Here is a 9707-nt window from a genome sequence, read left to right on the forward strand (position 1 = left end):
CACCCGAAGGAAACCCATGCAGACACGGGGAGAACATGCAGACTCCGGACAGACAGTGACCCAAGGCAGGAATCGAACCCAGGTCTCTGAAGCTGTGAAGCAACAATGCTAACCATTGTTCTACCGTGTTGCCTATTTCTCTTAACCCTGCAATTTTTTCCCCCTTGAGTATTTCTCCAATTCCCTTGTGCAAGTTTTAACTGAATCTGTTACCACCACTCTTTCATAACCCACTCTGGAAAATGCCTATCACCTTAAACCTGTGTTCTCTGGTTGCTGATCCTCCAATTAGTGGAAGCACTTTCCCTTCATTCACTCTTATCAAACTTTTCATAGTTTTGAACAACTCTATTAAATCTCCTCCTAACTTTTTCTGTTCTAAGGAAAGCACACTCAGCTTCTCTAGTCTCCCCATGTAACTGAAGTCCTTCATTCCTGGTATAATTTTAGTACATCGTATCTGCACCATCTCCAAGCACTTTTGACATCCTCCCTGAAATGCGATGTCCAGAATTAGATGTAATATCCTGGCTAGCACTCACCTGTGATATTTTAAAAATTAATAATAAAAATGCTTATCACTGTCCCCAGTAAAAAATGAGCTTGCAAATGATGATTGTGTAGAACCTGTTTCACAAATTAAGTTTTTCCAGTGGCCAAGGTCTTAAGAATGGAGGACACAAAATGTGATGCAGACTTACTCTGCTTACTGTTATTATGATTTAAATAAACCATTTTAAATATCTTTCCTGCCCCATACCTGGGAATTCCAGAGCGAGAAACTTACCCCCTGACTCCCCAAAGCCCGTCCACCATCTGCATGCCACAAGTTAGGAGTGTGATGGAATAGGGCGGCACGGTGGGGCAGTGGTTAGCACTGCTACCTCGCGTGCCGAGGGCCCGGGTTCGGTCCCGGCCTTAGGTCACTGTCCGTGTGAAGTTTACACATTCTCCCCATGTCTCCGTGGGTCTCACCGCCACAGCTCAAAGATGTGCAAGGTAGTGGATTGGCCACACTAAATTGCCCCTTAATTGGAAACATTTTTTTAAAAAGAGTGTGATGGAGTACTCTCCACTTGCCTGGATGAGTGCGTCTCCAACAACACTCGAGAAATTTGCCACCACAATTAACATTTGCTCCTCCATCACCAACGCATTGTGGCAGCAGTGTGTGCCATCTACAAGATACACTGCAGCAACTCGCCTTCTACAGTACCTTACAAACTTGTGACCTCCGCAAAGGACAAGGGCAGCAGCTGCATGAGAACACAACCCATCCTGATTTGAAATTATATTGCCGTTCCTTCACTGTCACTGGGTCAAATTCTTAGAACTCTCTCCATTAGTGTATTCATGAGCTGCGGAGGCTCAAGAAGGCAGCTCACCACCACCTTCAAGGGCAATTAGGGATGGGCAACAAATGCTGGCCTAGCCAGCGACACCCACATCCCATGAAAGAATAAAAATACTTCTGATCCTCTATATTTACTGAATAAGAACTTGATCCCCTTCCCTTAAAAAGAGTCTGTTTTCCATCCATGAGATGGCAGTCGATGACTGTTAAGCAGACAATAGCTTACTTGTTTAAAGTTTTGGTTCATGGTTCCCTCTGTTCATAATCATTGCCCTGTAGCTCTTCTGCCCTACCTTCCTCTATGAAGTGTCCTTCCAGATACACCATGGCTCTTAATTTTTGAAACTTGAAGTATTTAGCACTCTTAAACCCTGCCAACAGGAATTTAATGTATTTACTGAGGTAGCCATGTTAACATTCATTTGACTGTGCTGAAGAGTCTGTTAATACAGTTTGTCTGTACAAGTGACAGGAAGACTGATAGAAAATATTATTAAATTCACTATTGAAACACATTATTAAAAAGTCTGACTTCTCTTTTGTTGTCTTCTTTACCCTTCGTCACTTTCCAATTCTCTCTTCTAAAATATCCTCTTTTCTGCACCGTGTTCTGCACCCGTTTTATGTTTAAATATTGAACTTGTTTTTCCCCCCTGTGCCTTCGGTATCCAATCACCCATTTGAAGCAAAACATACAAGAACTTCAAAACTCAGTGTCAGACCTTTTTGGCCCTTAACCTGGACACAAATGTTAAGATCTGAGGAAAGTTGCACAACAGGACTTGGACCTCCTTTTCATATCATCGGGCATGTAGGGGAAGACCACGCGGGAAAGTGATTGATAAAATGGGGGAGAGTGGCAGTCGGATGAGGGGGTGGAAGTCCGATATCTCGGGGTCTAGGAAGGTGGCTTGCGGGCAAGTTTTCTTTTTTCTTTGGGGTTGGTTTCCTTGAGGCCCTCAGGATAAATAGAAGGGACCTTGGGAAGCATTGTGAGCATGGAGGAGGCAGTGGTGTAGGGAATTGTAACTGGACTAGTCATCCAAAGATCCAGGGTAATGCTCTGGGGACACAGGTTTGAATTCCACCATGGCAGATGGTAAAACTTGAATTCAAGTTTAAAAAAATAATAATCTGGAATTAAAAGTCTAATGATTACCATGAAACCATTGTCAATTGTAAAAACCCACCTGGTTCACTAATGTCCTTTAGGGAAGGAAATAGTACCATACCTGGTCTTCATGTGGTTGACTCTTAAAATGCCTGAAGAAAGTTGAAGGGCAATTGGGGATGGGCAATAACTGCTGGCCCAGCCAGCAGCGCCCACATTCAATGAACACATTTTATTTTTTTTTAAATTAGGCCCCTTATTAACATATTCAAAGGACCTAATGCCTTTGACAGGTGTGTTTGTCCTTACCTAACGTGCTCACAAGTCAGAGGTGTTTGTTCGCTTCCTGCTGACCATTTTAGGGGCCTGTGTTAGGATCCCTAACAAGAAGTCAACTATTTTCAATTTGCGACACTGAGGAAATGTTACTGCCCCACAGGAATGATAACACTGACCAATAGGTACCTTTTATTTTAAAACAAACTTTATTTTAATCATAGAATTAACCACATTGGCAGCAAATACATAGGTTAACAGTTACAACAGTTCTTATGGAAAACTGTAGAAAAAGGCTGACTTTATTAAATCAATTCCACCACTGGATTATAAATGCAAGTGACTTCTCGCCAAGTTAATCACTCCACAATATCATTGAAAATCATTAAACACTAATAACACTTTTAGACAGTCTGAATGCTTTATCCCTATAACTTAGGTTCCAGAAAGTGTTGGGTTCTTTTTACAATTATTGGATCCCAAATAAACCCAACTATTATCAATTTGTAAAACTGAGGAAATGTTACTACACAACAGGAGTGATAACACTGACCAATGCCTATCTTTTATGTTAAACAAACTAATTTAATCACAGAATTAGCCACATTAACAACAAAATAATAGCTTTACAATGAACAAGTAGAACCATTCTTAAGTAAAAGAAGAAACCTTAAGTTCCTAAACCTGTCACTATTTTCCAATTAAGCAAACCAATATATTTCAGATACCACTCGTGGATTAAGTTAACAACCAGGTTTCTACTAGCCTTTCGCTGGGCAGAATCTTTGCAGAGAGAATCTTTCAGGGCCAAATGGAAACAGCTCAGTACAGATTAGAGTTCAAGGAACTACTGACTTTTCAGGCAGACCTGGCTCCACCCATTAACTATATCAAATGTACTCAAAAGCGTACGGCATTCTTTTCTCTCTTCTTACAAGATGTCCCTTAACTTGTTTAGCCCAGACTGAACACTAGCCCCTCATAAATTATCGACACCCCAGCGGTCCTTCAAACCTAAACAATATTCCATTTGCCAGCTATCCGTAAACAATTAAATCATTTTTGAGATGTATTAGCAAAACACTTCACCCATAAATCCATGATTAGCTCACTTTTACGGCACCTTAATCACTGCTCCAAACATACCCTCTGTATGCATCTTAGTAACATTGCTGCAAAGAAGTATGGCAATTTCTTACATTCATCATACCTGTGAAGCTATTTAGTTTTTTGACTAGGCACCACACAACCCATATTCTCAGCATGAACATTTTCTCAGCCAGGTAAGCACAAGATACTGAAATTTAATATTGGAAAAGTCTGATCGTCTGACATTTTTCCAGGACCATATTCAGTCTCCAAAAGCATCAGATATCACACAGGCTCAATAAACTGCACACGGAAATGCGTTATCTCATTAGTGCTACTCTAAGGATTATGCTTATGTTTATATGGCACGTTTAACATTATAAAACAAAATCACATAAATCTATATAAGATATTGGATTGGATGATTAAAAGCTTGGTCAAAGTTTTAAGAAATGTCTTAAAGCGGGAGCTGACAAGGTAGAGAGGCAGCAAGGTGCCAGGACGGTATTTCAGATATTGGACCGAGGTAACTGAAGGAACAATCACCAATAGTAGAGCAACTAAATCGTTGATGTTCAAGAGGCTGGAATTAAACGGGCGCAGGAACCTAGAACTATAGAAAAGCTAGAGCACAGAAAAGGCTATTCAGCCCATTGTGTCTACACAGCCAAAAAAAAACTATCCCCTCATTTTAATTCCACTTTTCAACACCTGGTCCGTACATAGCCTTGAGGGTTACAGCCCTTCAGATGCAGATCCAGGTACCTTTTAAATGAGTTGAGCGTTTCCGCCTCGAGCATCAACTTAGGCAGTGAAAGTATGTGGGGTGGGAAGAGATTAGAGATAGAGAGGAACGTCTGAGGAACTCAGTACAAAGACTAATGAGGGACTCATAGAATTTGCAGTGCAGAAGGAGGCCATTCAGCCCATCGAGTCTGCACCGGCCCTTGGAAAGAGCACCCTACTTAAGCCCCATGCCTCCACTTGATCCCAGTAACCCCACCTAACATTTTTGGACACTAAGGGCAATTTAGCATGGCCAGTCCACCTAACCTGCACATCTTTGGACTATGGGTGGAAACCGGAGCACCCGGTGGAAACCCACGCGCACACGGGGAGAACATCATGGACTCCACATAGAGAGTGACCCAAGCCGGGAATCGAACTTGGGACCCCGGAGCTTGGAAGCTACTGTGCTACCGTGCTGTCCAACTCAAAACAAGAATAAGAATTTTAAAATCAAGACATTGCTTGACTAGAACCTAATGTAGGTCAGCTAGCACATGGGTGATAAGTGAAAGGGACTTGCTGCGTATTAAGATATGGGCAGCCTAATTTTGGATGATCTGAAGTTTACAAAGAGTGGAATATGGGAGACCAGCCAGAAATGCATTGGAATGGTCAAGTCCAGAGGTAACAAAGTGAAAATGCAGGTCTCAGCAGCAGATGATCTCCAGACAGGGGTGAAGTCGGATGGTGGTACGTAATGGATTGAGTCAATCACACCTTTCAAGGGGTTTGCTAGTTCCTGTGCTGGATTGGGAGGGGAAATGTGGCAACCAGCTGGTCCAGATTGAAATTGCTGTAGTATTCTAAAATAGCTTCCAAATTGGACCATTTGCTGTTAGGAAATAGATTTGTTTTATGTAATTATTTTATTTTGTGGTTGTTAGAAATAAGGTATTACTTTAAGTTTAAGCGCAATTTGTGTTTCTGTATTCTTGTGCTGAGAAGGGGTAACTCAAGAAAAAAGGTGCCTGCATGTCTGTAAGGTTGGTTTAGACGCCGGCATTGTAATAAGGGTTTATGATGTTAAACCAAATATGGAGTTTTTAAAAACTGGGTCCTTGCTTAGCAGCCAGAACACTTGAGTCAGTTTGGGACCAGGTTTTTGAATCAGGATGACAGAACTGTTACGGTGCAGAAGGAGGCCATTTGACCCCGTGTCTGAACTGGCTCTCCAAACTAATACCCATGGCTTAGTGCAATTGCCCTGCTTTTCCCTGCACATTTTCTATTCAAATAATCATTGAATGCCTCGATTGAACCTGCCTCCACCACACTTCCAGGTACTGCATTCCAGACCCGAACCCCTCGTGTTAAAACATTTTTTCTCATATCACATTCCTTCTTTTGAAAACCACTTTAAATCAGAGGTGAGGAGTACTGTGGTACAGAGGGTCAGACAGAAAGTTCCAGAAACTAAAGAAGTCCTAGAAACAAGGGAAAGGGGGAAGAGTGTTATGGGAAGACCATGAAGTCAAAGGAATCTGGAAAAAAGGTTCTGTTCAATCAAGTTCAGAGCAGAGAGAGAGGCTCCAAGTTAAAGATAGGGCTGCAAGGTACAGACCTGGGAACATTGCGAGAAGCTCGATATCGTGACATCTCAATACAGCCTATAAAGTAGTGGTGTTCTGTTGGTGTGGCTGAGTAACTGAGAGATTGTCTGGAAGCTTGAATACACATGGTGATCCAGTGCAGATTGCTGAAGAGAAGGGCTTGAAATCCTGGAAGTGGATCCTTGGTGAAAGCATCTGAGGGACTGCTTTTGGAAGAAGATTCCAAGGTGTGTTCTCAAGAGCAGAGATTGGAAACCCTCATGTGGGCGACAGAGCTCTAGTGAGACCAGTTGGCTCATAGTGTGACCAGTATCGGGCAGGGGGTTGGGGGGGGGGGGGGGAACCCATGTAAGTTGTATTCACTCCCCCCCCCCCCCCCCCGGTCTTGGCAGAAGCCCAGCGGCACAACTGTCAGCAAAGTATGGCAATGTTGACATTTCCATACCACCTCTCCCTCCCTCAGCAGCTGCCACGTCGGCTTCACGATTTTTAAAAGCAAAAGTGTACACGCCGTTGGGAACTCAACTCATCAGAGGCGGAGAATCGAGGAGGCCTCGGCGAATACCAGGTTGGTAATCTCTAATGATACGCAAATGGTGTCTGCTGTATGTGCGTTCCAAAATGCATTGACGCCACTGTCAAGGTGCTGGAGCAGTGCGATTTGGTGCCTGCCGTGATTTGGGGGATCGAACTGATTCTCCGCCCAATCGCCTTTACTGATTTCAGCGTCGGCTAACCGAGAGTCTCGCCCAGGATCTATCAAACCAATTCCATCCTGGAATTTAACTTGTCCAGTAGTAGCAGCAGCTGGGATCATTACATCGTCCATAAGTTTCCAGTAGGAGATTCATCTGATGGGGTGACGTTTGCAATAGGTGGAAGGGAAGAAAAGAACATACAGCACAGAACAGGCCCTTCGGCCCTCGATGTTGTGCTGAGCATTGTCCGAAACCAAGATCAATGTATCCCACTCCCTGTCATTCTGGTGTGCTCCATGGTGGATTATTTACCTTTGGATCCTTGATTATAGGTCATTGTCCATTGCTTGCTACGCCTTATCCTCTCTGATCCTGGAGTGCTTAAAACTTTACATCAAATGGGCAGTTTTGTATTAAGATAAATCATCTCCACCTCACTCAAGTATTCTCCAATTTATACTAAGTAGCAAACAAACACATTTCTTGTGTTGGTAGAAGCAGTTTCGTTATAGAAAAACATTTGCTATTACAAAATCAATGCCAACGCAACATACAGACATTCAGATCCTCATTAATCAGCACCCTGCTGCTCTGTCTTAACAACAAATCTGAACATTTTCTGTAAACAAAAATTAAAATAGCTTCCACCACTGCAGGAGAAACCGAAGAAGTAAAACAGAGCATTTCACTTCTACAAAACGGAAGGAGAGTGAGTATTTCCAGCATTTTCTGATTTTAATTTAGATTTCGAACATCCACAGTATTTTGCTTTAATAAAAGTAAGAATGTGTTTATTCCCATGGGGATGGGAGTAAGAAATTGTGGCACCTGATCCGGACGGCCTGTACTCCTGAGGATTCAAGAAGATGAGGACTGAAATTAGCAAAACCGTAATATTTTAGATCCCCATAAATAAGACTATAAGATACAGCGGCTAGGCCATTCAGCCCATCAAGTCTGCACTGCCATTCAATGAGATCATGACTGATCTGATAATCCTGAACTCCACTTTCCCAACTTATCACCATAACCTTTGATTCCCTTGCTGATTAAAAATCTATCTGAATTGACTTAATGACCCAACCTCTACAACCGTGTAGTTAAAAAAAATGCCACAGATTCACTAGATAAAGATCCCTGAGAACTCCAAAGTAGTCAACCTAGAAACTGCAGATCCGCAACCTCAGCACCTTTCATATGGATATTCCCTGAAATGATCTAGTGTGTGTAAAGAGAATCTAGTTAATGGCTGATGTTAATATTTTAGAAGTATTGTTTAGATCTGGGAAGATTGTTATGAAGGCAAGGTAACTAAAATACTGGACTTTCGATATTGCTAGAACACCGAAAAGAAAATAGCAGTTAAGGAGATTACCCATGTTTGTTTTAATACAGTCAGAATAGGAAAGATGCAGCCATAAAACAGTAGGTGGGCTTACTTATGTGGAGGACTGGAAGTATAGCGGTAGATTTTCAGGTCCTGCCCGCCATCGGAATCGCCACAAGTGGGATGGAAAATTGGGAAGACCAATTAATGGTCTGTTGACCTCTGGCAGGGATTTCCGGTCTCAGGGGGCAAGCAGAAAATCCCTCCTATAATGTCCTCATTATTTGCAAAGAAATGCAGTCCAGAGAAATGTTTTGTATTTGGAGTTAGTACTGAATTATTTTAAAGTATTCTGTGAATCCTGAAAGGCTAGTTGTCACAAGGATGGGTGGAGGTCATGAAGGTTTTCTAGTTTCAATTTATACAGGTGTTTGATCATTTGATGGGAGAGGGAGATGGTTGCAATTTGGACCTCATGTGATTTGTAACTCTGAGAAGCCCTGAGGGGCAGCAAGGTGGTGCAGCGGTTAGATTGCTGCCTCACGGCGCCAAGGTCCCAGGTTCGATTCCGGCTCTGGGTCACTGACCGTGTGGAGTTTGCACATTCAGTGTTTGCGTGGGTTTCGCCCCCACAACCCAAATGTGCAGGGTAGGTGGATTGGCCACACTAAATTGCCCCTCAATTGGAAAGATGAATTGGGTACTCTAAATTTAAAAAAAAACAGAAGCACTGAGTGCTGTTAGCAGGCTCCAGGCAGTTAGGGTTCAGAGATGTCCTGAGGACACAGGAAGGTGGAAGAAGTTCATTGGTTCCATGCCAGGTAGTTTGGACAGATATAAGCCTAGGCACATGTTTATAGCTCAGTGCAGGGAGAGACTGGTGTTTGGAGAAGCCCATGGGCAGTATCAACTTAGTGATGCTAACAGTCTACAGAAGTGTTGTATGTGTGCCAGCAATTAGAGGCAGGAGTGGAGATTTGTGAATCCGATGGAATGCCATCTCAGGAAAGGAGGTTGAACCATCGGGAAGTGAGCAGTCATCCAGGCAATCCAATTCAGAGGTGGGGTCTTTGAAAATGAAGAGTTAAAGTTCCTTGTGAGGTAGACACAGTTTTAATGAGATTTTGTGGTTCACGGTGGTCACTGACATCTGGGTGGGTTGCTGAAACATCCATGGGATCGTCTTAGTCACATCCGCCATTTAGAAACATAGTAAAAATAGGAACAGGGGGAGGCCATTCAGCCATTCAAGCCCGCTCCGCTATTCATTATGATCACGGTTGATCATCCAACTCAATAGCCTAATCCCGTTTTCCCCCATATCCTTTGATCCCTTTTGTAAGTGCTATATCTTTTTTTTTAATAATTTTTATTCAAATTTTTCAACAACAAATTTTCTCCCAAAAGTTAAAGTAAACAAGGTGTAAAACTAAACAGAAAAAGAAATCCCCCCAATACGAAGTAATAAATTAATAACTAATAACAATACAAGAAGAACATAGCGAACCCAGTC

The sequence above is a fragment of the Scyliorhinus canicula genome, chromosome 5 (assembly GCF_902713615.1).
Source record: "Scyliorhinus canicula chromosome 5, sScyCan1.1, whole genome shotgun sequence".
Lineage (NCBI taxonomy): Eukaryota > Metazoa > Chordata > Chondrichthyes > Carcharhiniformes > Scyliorhinidae > Scyliorhinus > Scyliorhinus canicula.